Source organism: Dromaius novaehollandiae, unplaced genomic scaffold, assembly GCF_036370855.1.
Source record: "Dromaius novaehollandiae isolate bDroNov1 unplaced genomic scaffold, bDroNov1.hap1 HAP1_SCAFFOLD_32, whole genome shotgun sequence".
Lineage (NCBI taxonomy): Eukaryota > Metazoa > Chordata > Aves > Casuariiformes > Dromaiidae > Dromaius > Dromaius novaehollandiae.
The window spans coordinates 123064-139653 of record NW_026991447.1 but is presented as its reverse complement, the minus strand read 5'-3'; the positions used below and the strand labels follow the sequence as shown (position 1 = coordinate 139653).

The 16590-nt window shown below is 40.8% G+C and overlaps 1 long non-coding RNA gene across 1 annotated transcript; it reads right to left on the bottom strand.

Annotated features, from left to right (window-relative positions):
* Nucleotides 1-375: 375 nt before the first annotated feature.
* Nucleotides 376-8331, bottom strand: LOC135326610 (uncharacterized). Its single transcript, XR_010386916.1, has 5 exons — nt 8118-8331; nt 3936-4086; nt 3225-3308; nt 2250-2329; nt 376-462 (listed from the first exon to the last, which is right to left on the bottom strand). It is a non-coding gene; the product is annotated as an uncharacterized LOC135326610 (long non-coding RNA).
* Nucleotides 8332-16590: the final 8259 nt, after the last annotated feature.

Below are 16590 nucleotides of genomic sequence, written 5' to 3'. Positions count from 1 at the left end.
ATAAACACTACTAAATTTACCTGTGCAACACCTATCCGTTAGCTTATTTGAAAGCTGTTGAATTGAGAGATGGGAAAATTAGAACTACCTTGGTCAAAAACAGTTACTAAATTTGAATGCTCATTTTTAAAAAAGTAAACGCATTTAGCCTATTTGTAGCAACATACGCCACTTTTGCAAGTTTGGCTGCAAATGTTTCCTTCTGAGAATCCCAAAATGAAGACAACCTAATTACTGGCCAAATGGAAAACATGTAGTTTAAGCAACTCAACCCCCAAAATTTCAGAGTCATTGGAGACACTAGAAATTATCTTCGAGAATTTGTAGAGGAAAAATTAGTTTCCATAAGACACACAAGAGTCAATCACAACCTACCTTCAAAAGGGGAAACTGGGAAACATATAACATTCAGCTCCACTTCAATTCTTGGAAAGTTGTTCAACAAAACACCTGAAAAAATACCTTAGAGAGAAATGGCATGATATTATCAGGAACAAATCACAACATGCTAATTTCTTTCTGTGATAAGAGAACACTTTGATGAAAAGGGGAAGAGCAATGGAGAACATGTATCTTGATATAGTGACAAGTCTGATGTGCCACATAACTTCCTGCTAATTAATCTATGACCATATAGCTTTTATAAAACAATAGTAAGTTTGACATTAAAGTACTTAGAAAACTATACAATCAAAAATAGCTATGAAATGACTGTCAAATTGGAAGGATGTTTGCACTGTAGTTCTGTAGTAGGCTACTACAGACCTCTAGTTAGTGAGTACTTTCAGTACTGTGTCAGATGATGAAATAGAGAATATGTGCTTTGAATTTACAGACAAAGGAGGAGCATCCATTAATACCACAAGATTATGAAAAAAATGAGAAATTTGGAAGGGAAAGGGTATTTTTTTCTGAAAAAAAACCCACTGTTATCAGAATTAGCCGAGAAGCTAGAATTATCCAATGCATTTTAAGCAAAGTTTTCAGAACATCTTTCTCCGTTTATTTATATGGATACATGATCCCAATCTTATGTGAATTCAGAGGCAGACTGAAAAGTGTGAGTGTGAATTTGTCTTAAAACAGCATGGAGGTGGGCCTCTATGCATCAGTTGATGCCAAGTTAGCAATGTGATCATCTGCAACACAAATGTTGACGGCCTTCTTCAAACTTCACTGATATTCACATATCATATTTTTGTTCTTCAGTTGTTACATAAAATACTATCTATATGGGAATTCCATTAGCAGAGTTAAAATAAGTATCTACACATGTAACAGCAAATGATGCTTTTGATACCTTTCAAATTTTATCACAAATCTTACAACAGAGATTTCTATTAAATCCCTAAATGCCACAATCATACTATCTGAAGGAATCTCCATTTTTCCTTTTAAGAAGTAATATTCTAAGCTTTATGCTTATGGAGAGCTCATAGCTTGAGTATGACCTGAATGTAAGCATAGAAATGAAAAACTGAAATATCCCATATATTTATTATTTTTAAATAACTTCATAATATTGAAAGAAATTGCGTAATCTTTGAAAGCCTGATTTTTTTTTTACTTCAAGGCTGCTAGTAATGAAATGACAACAACCAGATGTTTAGTGAAACTGTAAAGGGAAATCTCAGCTGGGACTTGACAAGACAAACAAAACCAATGATTAAAAAGACAGACATTTTTATAGCCACAACAGCTTCCTGCAGAGAAATATCTTGATCCTGGGCCAAATCCCAGAGTCCTGCAGGCCACAGGCCTTTAACTCTGTTTTTATTAAGCCCTCCCTTGAGTGCGTTACTTCTGCAGTGGTAGGTTACTTGCCTGAGTAATTAGCTCGTACTTTGTGCATAATATTATCATTCTTTCAGGACTAATATTATTAGCTGTCAGTAAATATTGCCATGTCATAGCAGCTTTTTAAAGAAAGGAATTATGGTCCTTATTAATACCTTTGTTGCTCAGTTAGGCTCTCTCAGGAATAAGGAAGAGAGATCTGTGTGAGCTGAAGAACTGGACCCTAATGCTCTTTAGTGCCCATATTTCTTAGATCAAATGTTTGGTGCCTTTTAAAAAGAACTCCTAAGGTTTGATCTAAAACCTCAGTATTTATCCTTATTGCACAAATATGCATTCAAATAATAGCTTCTAATTGTGATATATCTTCTTGGTAAATGGGATCCAAAACTTCAGTAAGAACTCTAAAGATATCCTTTATTTATGGGCTCATTGTTTTCAAAAGTGCATACCTTTATAAATGCAACTCCAAATGCATACCTCCAATTTTAATCAATTCCACTAGGACCTCATACCGTAACAGCTCATTTAACTAAAGACAAAACAAGACAAAAAAAAAGCTTTAAAGAATCCTCAAAGAAGAAACAATACAAATTTTGCTCACTGCTTCTCTGCAACATTAAAACAGCCTGACAGATTTTTACCCTAGAGATAGAAATTTAAGGGTTTTTAAAATAATTTTTAGCAACCTTTTCAAAGACACAGAAATGGTAACTGGAACTTGCACATTTGGGAGCTATGTGGTTTAAGATGGCTTAAGTAAACCCTATTTACTCATTCCTATCCTTACTCTATCCACTAGGTTGTACAGAAACAACAGTGACCAGGGAAAAAAAATGTTCTACAAATTTAGTTATCATAAAGAAATTCTGGGGAGAAGGGAGAAATGTATAGCTATAAACTAAAAAACTCTAGCTGAAAAATTTGTACTCTGTATTACACCTTGCAAATGTACATGAGTAATAACGTATTTGAGAACTAAATTGAACATGGAACTAATTAATAGGTATCCTCAGGCATCACAGTGACCCATTTGTGCAAAATATTAAGGAAAAACATTTAATGGAGGATTTCCCGCATCCAGTCTTTTGAAGTAAAACAACACCCTTGATTTGTGCTTCATGGATGCTTCCAGGGGAGGTTGGGAAAAGCATTTCAGGAAGAGCTGGAGACATTTATTTCAATGTTTGTTTGGAAGGAAAAAAAAAAAAAAGCAAAGGTCAAAACTTTAAATGTAAGTTAAAACATAGAACATGTGGATGTTTTAAACTTTCAGATCTAAGGAATAATAATTAAACATTAAATTTAAGTTTGAATTCAGTGGCATAAGTGAAAGGCAGTTCTGTAATCAAAAGGAAACAATGAAATGTCCTACACTGGAAATACTGACAAATGAATTGAAAAAATTAGAGAAAATCTGACTTAACTGTAGTAAGCTTGAATGTTTTGGGCCACCAGCATGCCTCACTGCACAAGCATCTGTCTACCTTCACATACCTGGCTCAGCTCATCTGCCATAAGAAAAAAAGAAGTCATACATATAATTTTGTTTTCCTATTGTAAGTTCCATTCTCAACATTTGTTTCATTCAAACATATTCTAGTGGAAATTTCTGCTCCCTGGGTATCTTTGTTCTTTTGGCCAGCCCCACACTCAGTTTTTTTGAATATACTTAAAAATTGGAAAAAGTCTACATCTTATTCCGCTTTCAGAGCTAAAGTACATCCTTGCAAAGAGTTTCTCAGTTATTCTAGTATCATATGTTGAAACCTTTTCACTTTTAGCTTTGACACCAAGTAGGCTGCAGGTGGTTCTAATCTTAGACCCCTGGCACAAGCCTTACACGGCAAATGTCCAAAACCTTGGCAACCTGCAGAAGTAAAACACAAAATATTCCAATTTATTATCTTTGGAATATGTAATATATCAATTGGACTTTTCTGGGTCAATCAAACTTTTTACTAAACCCTAAATTACATTAGGAAAATGTGTAAGGATGATGTTGGGATGCACGCCTGGACCTGCTTGACCGTCATACTTAGATTGGTCCATGCATGCTGATCTAAACACAGCTGATTTTTCTTGGGTGAATGCGCGGTAAGGAAAATAGTTCTTTTTTTTCCGCCATAGATACTTACTTTCTTTACACTTCAAGACTTGTTTCCTTTTTCTTCTTAGTTGTAGATTCATCAATGTAAACACCTGTAGTGCAGCAAATCTAGTAAAATGTCCAGGGTGCATGTACAGTTGCTATTTATTAGATGAAACACAAATGTTTACCTGTTTATACTGTAAAAAAAAAAAAAAGTAACTAGTAATTTTTTCCTAAATAAAAAGGAACCTTCTTTTTGGAGCAAGAATATCAGACTCCTGTCTTGCTACCCTAGTGAATTTACGCGTTTCAATAGCAACTGAAAAAATCTCATTTTATTGTACTCCACCAAATAGAGAACTTTCCCTCTGTTCCGCTTGTAAAAGAAAAAAATGAAAAATAACTCACCAGTTCTGATGTGATTTAAAACAGCTACATTCTGTCATTAATTTTATTTGAATTTGGCATCTGCAGTACACACACTGGATAAAGACAAAACCACCTTGGTCAATTTTTTTTTCACTTTAGGTATAAGAAATATTGCCTTTGCATGGAAGAAATCAAATTTGGGAAATTTAGGATGTGTGAGTGAAAATATTTTCACTGGTGAACACAAACACTATTCATCAGTCAGTACTGTAAAACTTCAGCAGTAAATCCTTGTTGTTATTGAAATCTGAACTATGGTTACAAACTTTAACTTTCTCCATTACTAGCAATGCCAGTATAAGCGGCTGCTTTTCTTTTCATTCAATTAAAAAATCACTTTTCATGCACAGTTTCTGTCTCCAGATGATATTTTTGGAAAAAAGACAGTGAAAGTTGCTAGTGTTATATTAAATAATTAAATAATGCTTCATCCAAGGCAGAGGCTCCAAAGTGCAATCAGGAACACAAACGCATAACTACTGATAATAATATTTGTTATTATTAGGAGTGGCATAACCACAGAAGAGAATGTGGCCCTTCATATTGCATATATATATATTATTTATAGATGACACACAGACAATTAAATGAAAACACTTCCCTCCAGCATGAGGTGAAGTAGCTTGGGGTACCGTGTAAACGGAAGGAAGAATGACTGGTAACTCATGAAGACCATCAGAAGAAAATTAATGTGCTTGTTTAATGAACCGCAGAGTAATAAATCACATTCTAGCAACACAAGGATATCACAGCAAGGGGGGCTCATTTGGGAAATATACTACTTACCAAATTCCTAAATTGTTTCTTTTAATAATGAATAAGGTAACATTTCAAGGATGTTGAAAACAGCTTAACCGAATTCTACAATCTGTACATGTATTTATGTTAAATACATTAACTATTAATAATAACCATGCATTATTGGTTTTAACCGTATTCTCTTCAATATTCAGTCTGTACTGTATGCAGTTAAAAAGCTGTATGTCCTAAGATTACTAAATTATTCAAAATAATATGTATATTATTAAGGATATAAACCATTTAAATTTATGTTAGGCAGAAATGTAGTATCCAATTACATGTGTTGGCTTGACAGCCCGGGACACTTACATGGCACTGATCCAGGACTGTACTTAAGCAAATGCATAATTTTAAGCATTTAGTTACTTTCATTATATTTGTTTACATACTTAAAGCTAGGTATGGATTTAAGCATCCACTTAAGCAAAGCCCTTACATTTATGCGGACAGCTCCGAAGCCTGGGCTGTATTGCCACGTCTACGTGCCTCAGTTCTGACTTCCACGCAACCTCTACAGAAGCTGTAGAGAAGTTCATCCAATTTAAACCTTTGTCCCTGCCTTGAAGCTATCACTGAAGGATGAAACCAATGCCAACTTTTGATGTAATTACGAGTTTTACAGAAGGGCTATGACACTATTGATCTCTACTTTCTATCAAAAAGGCCTCAAAATTTTTGGACCCTGGACTGCTAACCACTGAAAGTATCTTCTGCAGATGGTTGTTTTGAGACGCAGCCACTGAGAAGTGTTACTGGTGACGCTGCAGAGTCAAATCCCAGCGATGTCACTGGCCGCTGAACACATTACCGCTCATGGCCAGCGGGTTTCAGCCCTGTAACCACATCAACAGCTCTCCCCGTCTTCCCCAAGGCAGCTACTGAGCTGCCTTGACTCTTGGCCACACTGGTAACCACCAAAATAACACCGTCCACTCATGGTTAAGACTTTCAGTCCTAATTATGGCATCAACCACCTGGTTATCGCTGCCTCTACGGTGAGTCCTCGCCGTACGGCCAACCAAAGGCCACTAACGACGGCATCGAGCGGGTCTGGCGCCTCGATGGATGGTTCTCCAAAGGCAGCGGCCAGACCACGCGCCGAGGCCACCACCCGCTCCAGCGGGACCCGCCGGCACCGCGGCCGAGCCCCCCGCACCCGGCGGTGGCGGCCCCGCGGGACCCCGAGGTGCTGGACGCGCAGGCCAGGCCTCGAGGCCGCCCCGCCGGGAGCAGAGGGCGGCGGCGGCGGCGGCCAGCGGCGGTCACCGAGGCGAGGCGTCGCCGGCGGGGCAGGACGCGCCACGCTGGCCTCGGGGCAGCGCCTCGGCGCGGGGGAGGCCGAGCCTCGAGGCGCCCGGCGCGGCGGCGGCGGCGGCGGCTCCCCCGGGGCCGGGGCGGAGCGGGGGGGGGGCTGCGGCGGCGGCGCCGCCCCCTCAGCGCCCGTCGCCAAGGCGGCGCGGGGGGGGGGGGGGGGGCGCGAGCCCGCCCCGCCGCCTTTGCGCCTCACACAAACTTCGCCGGGGCCAGGCTAGGGTGCGCCGGCCGCCCGGTGACGTCACTCCGCCGCGCGCCAATCCGCCGGGCGTCTCTCAGCCCAGGAGGAAATGACGTCACCGTATCCCTCCGCCGGCCAGGTCCCCTTTTTTTGTGTGTGTGTGTATGTGTGTGTATGTGTGTGTGTGCGTGCGCCTGCGGGTGCCTTCGTGTGTGTATCAGGCCGCAAGGCTCTTTTTTTTTCCTTCTGACGGAGCGGGGGGGGGGGGAGAAAAGCGGGGAGCCGCCCCCTTCGGAAAAAAGAATATATATATACAAGAGAAAAATTAATACTCCTCCTCAGCATCATCACCCTACTAGAGGTTCCCGTGGGGAGGGGGGGTCGGGACGCTCATGCCACCTGCCCTCCCCTGCCGGTCGCTTCGCCCTGAAAGCGCTGCCGTGCGGGGGGGCGTGTGTGTGTCCCTTTAAGAGCGTGTGCGAGCAGCCTCGGCTGAGGAGGCGGCGGCGGCGGGAGGAAGAGGGAGCGAGCGAGGAAGGTGAGTTGGCGCCAGTCCGTTATATGGGGGCGGGGGTGGCGGGCTCCGCCATGCTGCGGGGGAGCGGCGGGGCGCGGGGGGGGGCGGCGGCGGGAGGAGGGGAGGGGGCCGCGCGCGCGGGTGGCGGTTGGTGACCGTTGGAACCGGTTCGAACCGCCCGGGTCTGGGGGAGGGGGGGGGGCGCTGCTGCGGGGGGGGGGCGGCGGCGGCCGGGGCCAGCGCGCGCCGTACACAAAGCGGCCGCGAGACGCTGGCGGCGGGGAGGAGGGAGCGCCGCGGCGGCGGCGGGAGGGAGGGCTCGGGGCTCCCGAGGCGGGGGAGGGGGAGGAGCCGCCGCGGCTCCCGCTGGGCGGCGGAATGCCGCCGCTCGCCCGCACGGGCTGCGGGGAGGCGGAGTGATCCGAGCCTCCCCCCTCCCCTCCGCACGCTCCTTGGAGGGGGGGGAGGGAGGCGGTGAAGCGGCCTGGCAGCTCCCTCCGCTCCCCCCCCCCCGCAAACAAAACACCTCGGCGCCGAGCGGTGCCCTCCCCAGGCTCCCGCGGGGTTGCCATCGTCTCCCCCGGGGGAGGGGACGGCTGCATCTTCCCCGACTTACCTTCCCCCCCTCCCCCCTTTTCCCATGGCTGGTGCTGGGTGGGCGGCCATGTTGGGCACAGGGATTATTTTTCTCTCTCTTTCTTAGCAACCACAATAAAACTGAGGATGGGTTTTGCTTTCCTCCTCTGGAGAAATGTCCTTTCTGCCCTTCTTAAGGGAAGTTAACAGCGAGGATAGTCTCTGTTCACTCCTTTGGAGAGTGAAAGAAGCCCCTTTTGGACTGCCTGTTCTCCACCTTTGGCGAGTGATTCTTCCTCTCTCCATTATCCTCCTGACTGAGGCTGAGGGGATCTGGGTTTGCCTGCCTGATAACCCTCTCTGCAGCAAGTGACTGCTCAGGAATGGGGGATGCTTGACTTGCCACCCACCTGTCTCTTCAGTGTCCTCTTTGCTCTCCCCAGGACAAGACAGGTGCCACCACATTAGCGTTGGACTCCTTTCCCACAGGCACGTCTTCTTTAGACTGTTAAGTTACTTCTTCCCCTTGTGCCCGGTGGAAAAGGCTCTTTCTTCCAAAGCACGTCAGCTTCTAAGCATGCAGAGAGGGGAAGGTTGGTTTGGTTTTGTTTTGTTTTTTGGCATTAGACTGCAGGCCCTCCTACTATGCTTGCTTGCTGTCCCCATGCCGTTACACTGAAAAGAAACCTTGGATTCCTTGCTGCACTTGGCCAGCGCTTTTTCCCTGGTGAGCAGCATGGCCCGGTCTACCTGCTCGCCTGGCCCGTTGCTAGGCTGTAGTGACACAGTTTGGTGTGCTGGGTTGGGAAGTCAGTGCAGCGGGCTCCTCTTCTCCCTCTTGAAAGATTTCACTGAAAGACTGTATGGAGGACACCTCATAGCTGCTTCCTCGGGCTACAGATATTAAAAGTTAAATGTTTGGTATCATCAGTGCATTTCCTTCCTTTTGCCTAGCCCTTACGACGGTCCTGCTGTTCCTAGTGTCTGAGAAACCTAGACTGCTGTCGTTAGAGCATCTTTGCTTCTTCCCCTTGTCTGTGCTGTGACAAAGCATGTGGAGATGTGGGAGAGGCATGAATTCTGCTGCCCAAAACCCTTGTGGAAAACATGCAACACATGACAACACACACAGCTTTATTTTTATTAACTTGGCAGTAGTTGCAGCTGTCACCAAGACATGCCAAATGGGGCACAAGCGAGTGATCGGAAGTGAGGGTAGAGGAAGGGGGAATCTGTTGCTGCTTTTAGGAAATACTTTGCAAGGATATACGAGTTATGCATCATCCCTTCCCTAGACATCTGTGTATACTGTCTAGTAGATTGGGGTTGTTACAGATGTTAAATTTTATCTTTGAATAAAAGGTCTAGCTTACTGTATACACATCCTTTTTTATACTGTAGAGTTATTAACATACATAAGATTGTCCAGTGGATGTACCCACCCAAAGAACTTCCTCTCCCTTGCTACTTTAAGCTCTAGCTGTGGGTAGGGTTCTGCAATTTTATGGTTGGTCTTGTTTATGGATATATATGGTTACATTGTTAGTATGTGTGATACCCACAGCTGCTTAGATACTGTCACAGAAGCTCCAACTGTCTTCATGCGAGTAGAGCCTGTGTCCAGGTTGAAACGAGTAGAGTGCTATATATTGTCTGCTCACAAAAGAGCCAGTTGCACAAGCATCGCTACGCGCACACCCGTGGACTCTGGAAGCACAGACTTGCAGCTTATGGGTAGTCCCGGGTTCACAAAAGGTGCCAAAGTGTTAACCCACTCTGTAGAGACAAATACCAGAAAGTGGAATGTTTTTTATTGTTCTGCAGTTCAAACTTTACAGTAGATAATAATCATGATAATTGGGCGTGTAATAATAATACATTTTAATTAGTAGGCATTGCACACTTCAAAGCCTTTAGTAAGACACATAAGACTTCAGATGATAGTATCCATAGACAGTTTAATATGCCTTTTAAAATAATTTCAGTAGCAAAGTCAAGTCAACCACATCAGTCAACAAAAATAAATTTACCTTGGCCTGAAGGATGTAACTGTTCATCTTTGGCATTCAACTTGCACTGTTCTTTTCACCTGCCCTCTTCTATCAGAGGTGTTGCTAATGATGAATAGCCATATAAACAATAATGAAATCACAGCCCAAGATATATTTTCATCAAATTATATCAGTTTTGGACTGTGCCACTCAGTCATTAAAGCCACTGAAGAGCATTATCCTTTTTTTCAAAGAAGAGATTGCAGCATGTCTTGACAGCAGAAACCTTCACCATAGGATTAATTTGCATTCACATGTAATGTAATCTCACCAGGCTTCTTAGTTCTTAAAAAGTTAAGGTACCTTCCTTGCCTTTGAGTGCATATAATCAAAACAAAGTGAGAAAATAAGGAACAAGACAGCAGTTCTGTTAAGCTTGCACATTCATAAAAGGAAGACATAATAGAGAGAAGTTGGCATGCTGAAGGAGACTTTGGACAAGAGAAGATGATTTATGTATTAATTTCTGTCTTAGCGCGGGGAAACATCTCCTTAAGCTTGTTTGTGCCTTTTAAAAAGAAATTTTCAATTTTATTTTTTTAATTTTCTTTTCTGGACTATCCTTGGGGGAGGGAGTGGGGGATGATTTCTAGCAAGTGGGCAAGAAAATTTAAGGGTCAGTTAATTCTTAAAACAGATTTTTCACACTGATGCTTTTCCTTAGCTCATTTTGGGAAAAGGGTTGATATCTTGATAGCTTTATGACCATGCTAGAATGAAATCTTCAATAGCTAATCTAGACTGGATCAGGAAAATAGGTTGTCTACAACTTATTTCTACCTTCTTATTGCAGCATAGGGCAGCTACATCCTCTGTATTTGGATGGAGTCAGTAGAATGTAGTTTGTGTTGGGTATATTTCCCCCTTCCCCTATAATTCCCAACCCACAATATTTTCTGTCTAGGGGCTGTTGCAAAGATTCCTCGTGCGTCCATATTGCAAAGGACTTGTATTTTGTTCTCTGGCTTCTTTGTGCCAGCTCTGTCCAAAATTGGTATAAAGCATTGGTGAAAAAGGTCCGTTGGCTTTAGTGGAAGCTTTAGCACCAGGGTGACTGCTCGTGCAAGACTGAAATTAGTCAGCTACAGACTTTTGGAAATGTAAGTCTCATCTTTAAAGTTAGAGTTCATAAACTGTGTTCCTGGCCTGCCTTTATTTCTTCAACTTTCATTTAGTCCTTCATGACTAATAGTCAACTGTGAGTGGGTTCCCCATGGAGTCAGTTGGGACTTTTGTCTTTTAAAAAAAATACTATCACATTAATGTGATGTGCTAATAGTTAGATTGATTCTAACTGCATGTTGGCTTGTTTATACATTGCAAATTCCCGTAAAGATGCATATTCTTTCTTTGAAGCTGTACTTGTGAATAAAGCTTTAATTTAAATTGGGATTTGTGAAGGATTGGTGGTATCTGTTGATTAGAATGACTTAATTTGCAACCTGGTCAGTGTGTGATAGAGTATAAATATTTTCGCATCTTGAGTTCGTACCTATCTATAAAAAGGCAATGTAGCTAACTAAAGTCTAGACTTGGGAGCTAGAGGCAGGAGTCGAGGTTCCTGGGTCCTCCTTCACTGCTCTGATAAAGCTTTCTGTATTTGATCTGAGCAAGACACTTAGATTATTCCTTCTCTTTTTCCATTAGTGGCTATATTCATATCCCTGCAGGTAACGTGGTATGGTAGGAAGAAAGCTGTGAAATTCTGGGATAACAGTCTCTATCCCTCCTGTTTAATCTGTCTTTAAACAAAATTCATCTTTTTGTTTATCGAGTCACCTGTATAATGGAATACATGCTTATTTCTGACCTGCTATTACATCCTTAAGGCTGATTGTGCTGCAGATGATTTCACCCAGTAGGCAGAAATTGGGCCACCAGCAGTGCCCTGACAAGTACTGATTTATTTATATTTTTTTAATTAAAAGCCTTAGAAAGTGAAGCTTAAACAGGAAGAATAGCACATCCCATCATGTGAATTTTGAAGAACACTGTGAACAACTCATTAATCTGAAGTCCCTTTTAAAAAGAAGTGTGTGTGTGTGTATAAGCACACACAACATATGTATGTCATAACTTGTTTGCTTTGTGTCAAATAATATCAAGCTGTGAATGAAACCGTAAATATATAACCACACATCTTTCAGAGATCACTTCAATGAGGCACAGCTGCCTTACTCTGCAGCTGTCATGTAAGAGCTGCAGTCCACAGGTGCTTTAGATAATAGAAAACATTTGGGACCTCATTCTCTGCACTTATATCACTGTGAGTCAGTGAATTTACTGAGTTAAAATTTGCATTATGAAAACTGAGTCCTCTGCTTGCCACCTCATTTAGGTGGAGAACTTGGATTAAATATGTATTTTGTTTATTGACATGTTTTTGAAGATTGGAAGTACCAGTGATGTTTTAACCAGAGTAAAATGTTTTGTCCTTTTTAGCTGTTTAGTCATTTTCTCTTGAGACAATAATGGCAGTCTGTAGGGATTATATCTGTCTAACTACATGAAAGTTGTTCATCAGTAAATAAATACATTGGGATCTTAGATCAGATTTCAGCTGAAATTATAAGGGAGTCAGGTAGGTTTTTTTGTGGTGATGCATAGGAGGAAAGAAAAGGATTTCTCCATTTCTCATGATAAGTTGATCTGTCTAGTTGTATGCAAAAAAACAAAAAAAAAACCTTTACTCTTGAATTTCCCCCCCAGTAATGGTAATCACTTTGATCAGAACATGTTATCAAATGGCCCAAATGGCCAACCTTTTAATACAGGAGTTTAATGACTGTTGACTTTTTTTTCACCCGTGCATAACAAAGAACATGAAGCACATCGGCTGTCAGGAAAAAAAGAAAAAAAAGGTCTCTATCTTACAGTTGTGCCAGTTATCTGTATATAGCTAAAATATGTTGGCTCACTCCCTGAAGGTCTTCCCCTCTTTTTCAGCTAGAGGAGGAAGAAAACACCTTTCAATCTGAAAGGCTTTACTTCTTGCAGTATATCTAGAACAGTTTGTAGTTTGGGGGGAATTTTTGGCATCCATAATTTCAACCAAGCATCTGGCAACTATGTGCTGAAAAGCTAAATGTAGAGTATTTATCATTGGGATTAATCATTTTATTGAGCAAAGGCTTCTTACATACAAAAATATTCAAGATCAAAGCTTTGAAAAACAAAGCTGTTGCATTATAGAAGAGAGAAGACATTTTCTTAGTTCAGTTGATATGAACAGATGAAATGCTATGCGCATAATGTAAGTTAGTGTCAAAAGAAGCTTGTAACTACAATCTCTTTAGCATTTTGTCTTTGCGTCTCTTGAATAATTATGAGGTGTTGAATAATATATTTTTACAATGTGTGCAAAGACTTCCTCTGTAGTTTTAACCTTCCTACGTAGACATATGTGTATGTTTTAACTAATAGATCAGGTTATTTATCCTAACTATTTATAGACTGTCCATCACTATAGTATTAAGGCACTGTTACTTGTTTGGCATGAAGTAATATGATTCCAGACAAATAGTTACTGTTGTAAGCGTCACCATTCTTTTGCCAGCTAAGAGAAGCTTTGTCCTAGAAGCTTTACATAAATTTTTTTTCTGGATGTTTCTGTGAGGGCTGACTATTGAAAAACAGGAATATGTAATTATCCGATGGTCATCCTTTCAAGATCTTCATCTGAGCTCTTGATTGTTTTTGATAAGGTCATGTAATTATTAAAAAAAAAAAGTTTGTACTAACAGGCAGCGAAAATAATATTTAAGGCTCTTTGATTCTTTCTTTTCCCTGCTAAGTAGATCTCTACCATGAACCTATATTTCAGAGCCTTATTTCTTGGAATCTGTTGTCATATCATCTGTCATCCAGAATTTTTTCTTTTTTTTTTTTTAAACAGGAGGATGTTTGAGTTTGTGTTAATTAAGTGAACAAGGGCTGGGCATCTTGAGTTTTATTTCTAAGCCACCCACTTCTACTGGGATCCTGAGCAAGTCGTTTAATTTCGCTGAACTCAATTTCCTGCCTTTTAGGTGAGGTTAATAACATTTTTAACATACTGCAGGTTTTATGTAAATAAATAAGCTAGTAATGTCTTTGAAGCATGCAGGTAATACAGAATGAGTGCTATGAAAAATGCGAGTTGTTTGGTTTTTTTAAGAAACAGAATTAGCAACATACCATACATATAATTCATAAATGTGCTCTTTTTCCGTGTAAGTGATGATGGTGGAGGTTTCTTATTCATAGCTTCTTGCTTAGTTTTATGAAAGCAGTGGTCTAATTCATTTTAATGGAGTGTCGAAGCCTGATGCAATATGCTTGGTTAATTGTATATTAGAATTATTACAACAATTTGTGGGGGGTTTGTATACTATTATAATTTTATTTGACAAGTAAGAGACTTAACTTTTTTATCAGTCGGCTATTTTTTCCCTCTTATTGGTGACAAGGAATTTTCTTTACTAGACAGAGCAGTTTTAGGCAGATGTTTGTGTGAAAAGTTCAATGGACACATTTAAGCAATTATTGCTTTATACAGTATTCATGAGCGGGAGTTTAGATATGTTTGGTTGGGATAATTTGGCCTAGGTGTTGTATTCATTAGTAATGTTTTGTAGATTCAGCAAGATGAAAAGAGTTAACTGTTAGGAGTATTTAACTGTTTTTCACTAGTGTAAACCTCAGTGGCAGCAACTTAAGTATATCCTGCTGTTTTGTAGTAATACTGTTTTGTAGTAATACCTAGTATTACTAATTCAGTTCATGAATGTACACAATACTGTAGAAAAACGGAGTCGTAAGGCTCCTCCAAAAAGTCATTTAATCCATGTTGCCTCCCCAATATTACATGTACCATTTTTTACAGTTCTGTCTGTTTTCAGAGGCATCCAGAGAGAGAAATTTGTGAGTTTCCTGGGAAATCTGTTGCAGTTCTTTATTCCTAGAAGCTTTTTTTTTTTTTATGTCTACCTTGGAATCTTCTGTTCTTCAATTTGAGCCCTTTATTTCTTGTTTCCATTACAGATGTGGAGAACAGATCATTTCCTTCCACTTTGCAGCAGTCTTTTATGTATCTGAAGATGATTATTATGCTTCAGTAATCTTTTCTGTAGATTAAACAACTCCAGGTCATTCCATCTTTTCTTGAAGATCACATTTTCTAGACCTGATTATTTTTGTAGCTCTCTTCTGGACTCTCTGCTTGGTTTGTGTCTGTCTTAGTGTTATGCTCGAGGCAATGTTACGGCATAGAAAGCATATTCTCATCATTTAAAATGAGGAACCATTAAATGTCCCTTTGTTTGCTGACAGCTCAGGAGTGGATACCACAGGCCAACACGACAAGCTGGAGCTGTTACTGGCCTGCATTTCACTTGAAGGTTTTTTTTTTTCCAACTCATAATGAATGCTGTGAAAGGGTGATAAGAGCAAAGCAAAGACAGCCGTGGAGATATGCTTGTACCCCTCAACAGAACAGCAGAGCAGAGGGGTAGGGAGACAGCTGGGAGAAGGAAGGTCATCTAAAAACCCTGAGAAAGAATGCTTTGGGGGTTAAAAGCTGGCTGAAAAGGACTTGGAGCACTGAGTAAAGAAATCATCTTTGCACCCATGTTCAGAGAAACAGGATTCCTTATACTTTCCTTGTAAATTAACAGGATTGCACAAGAGAGATTTCTCTACCAAGGGTTTCTCCTGCCCTCCCCTCCCCCCCAAAGAAAAAAAAAAGTAGAAGAGCTGGTTTTGATAGGAGTAAGTTATTTGGGAGCTGGGTTGGGACTTTTTTTTTTCAGGCCTACATAAGGGAAGGGCAAGTCCAGTTCCACAGAGATCACAGGTGAAATTGTACATAAATGTTTTCAAGGCAGAATCTTAAATGATACAGTAATGTAAAAACAAAAAACCGTGAGGCATGGGGACAGCTATATTAAATACGTATTTCAAGTTGGTAGTGTGTGAATAGATGCAAACCAGCTTAGTAAAAAGAGCTACTGCTTTTTATCTTAATAGAAGTTCACAGAAGTAATTGCAGTACTAGTCATTCAGAGTTGCATGCAGAGCGTGATGAATGACCTTTGCTATTTTATTGATAGGAATGCTGAGGGAAGTGGGGAACAGAAGGTCAGCTATTGAACATAAGTGGTGTGATGGGCTTCCTTTAAATACCATTCTCTGTATTAAATATTTGTGTGTTTCAAAGTTATAATTGGAAAGTGAGAATGATGTGTATTTATATAATGAAGCATAAATCTGAAATGATTTTGATGACTATTTGTTAGTAAAATATAATGCTACTACAGCATAGCAGTGTAACTTCTGCAAATCCTTTCTAGCCAAACAAAGCACAGAAAAATGGCAGGGTAAGAGACTTTGTTTCTGAAGGGAGCACAAAGAACTGCATATGTTGCTTAAAAAATTACTAGCAATTTTGGATTTAGCAAATAATAACAAGTATTTAGGATTCTTACTGTTTTTAAACTTTCCTGGCTAGGGCAATTACTTTAGGTCAGCATTTGTCGGAATTTTGTTTTGGCCTATGTTGGATTGCAGGAAATTCATGAGTGTGGTTTTGTGTTTTACAGGTATTGTGGCACAACAGGCAAATGAATATTGAAGATTGCATTTGCACAAAGTGGTAGCAGGCAGTCTTAGCAGCCACTCTTGTAAATCCAGCTTTAGACTAATTTACAAACTGAAGTTTATAGCAGGCTCAGCTTTTGTTTGGCCAGATTTATGATTGTGTTAGGATAAGAAGGGTAGACACAGCTTAATGATATAAGACCTATAGTTTAATTGCTCTGTGATTACTTAATCCAGTTTACATTTTAAAACTCTG